Here is a 1,231-nt window from a genome sequence, read left to right on the forward strand (position 1 = left end):
TAGGTGTGTTCACTCAGCAAAATATTCTAAAAGAGTCCAGTAGTCCATAATAGTATTGAGTCTTCTGCTTGACTGGCAATGTCAGAAAATGTTGACCTGAGTCCCCTACAGCTCAACATAACACCATGACTTTACTTCTTATACTTCATTTTTATACTTTTCTGCTGGATGGTTAAGACCAAGATAAAGCAAGATACAATGAAAGCAGTTCTCAGAGGGAAATTTAAGGTAATAACTCTATCTAAGCTCTACACCAAAGGACAGAAGACAGGTATACAAAATGACAAAGAGAAGGAACAAAATGCAGTCTCAGGCCCCAAGTCCACCCAGTACAAATGCAGAACACACTAGCACTGAGAAAACTGGAAATCACACACCAAATATCTCTGAAATAATAGCGTTGACAGTAAAGAATCAACTGCAGAAAGGTATACAAGAAATCAGATCAGAAATAATTTTGGAACTAAAAAATGTAGTGGTAACTCTAATCAAAGAGATACTAAGTGCTTCTAAAGAATACACTGATAAAAAAAAATAGAGGGGAAGAAAACAATGAAGAGCAGAGGAGGTGCAGCAGCTGCAGCTGCATCCATCAAGCCTCTCTCTTCCTTCTGCGCTGACTGCGAAGACCGGTGCTCCACAGTGAAGATCCGGAGCTCCTCCAAAGTGGCATGGCTACGGAGATCAAGCTCCTCCAAAGACTGAGACTTCTCCATGGGAGCAGGGCGGGACAGCAGGAAACCAGGCAGGGTGGCTTCCTGCCTTTCTCAATTCCTGGGCCCTGCCCACCTGAAGGGCGAGAGCTCATGCTGCCGGAGCTGATTCAGCCAAGTTGACACAATGTATCAACTAATACAGGGGTAGACTTTCCTATTCTAACATTACAGAGCCTAAGAAAAAAAATCCCTAGAAAAACTATATGTATCTCCACATTTTAATTAGTTTATTAATTTATTGGTACCAGGAATTGAACTGAGTACCTTGTGCTTGCCGGGCAGGCACTGTGCCACTGAGCTTCATCCGTGGCACTGACTGACTACATTTAAATGTGTTAGGATTTTTTTTTTCATTTTTTTTTTCAAAATTTTATTGATGAACAGATAGCAATGAGACAGTTTCAAATCAAATCAGAAGTACAGATTCAACACAGATTCAACAAATAACACACTGCATATATTCTTATTAGTGGTTAATTGCTGTACAAGATGCGGACTTGAGATCCTATTTACAA

This window comes from Octodon degus, unplaced genomic scaffold, assembly GCF_000260255.1.
Source record: "Octodon degus isolate 3935 unplaced genomic scaffold, OctDeg1.0 scaffold00030, whole genome shotgun sequence".
Taxonomy (NCBI): Eukaryota; Metazoa; Chordata; class Mammalia; order Rodentia; family Octodontidae; genus Octodon; species Octodon degus.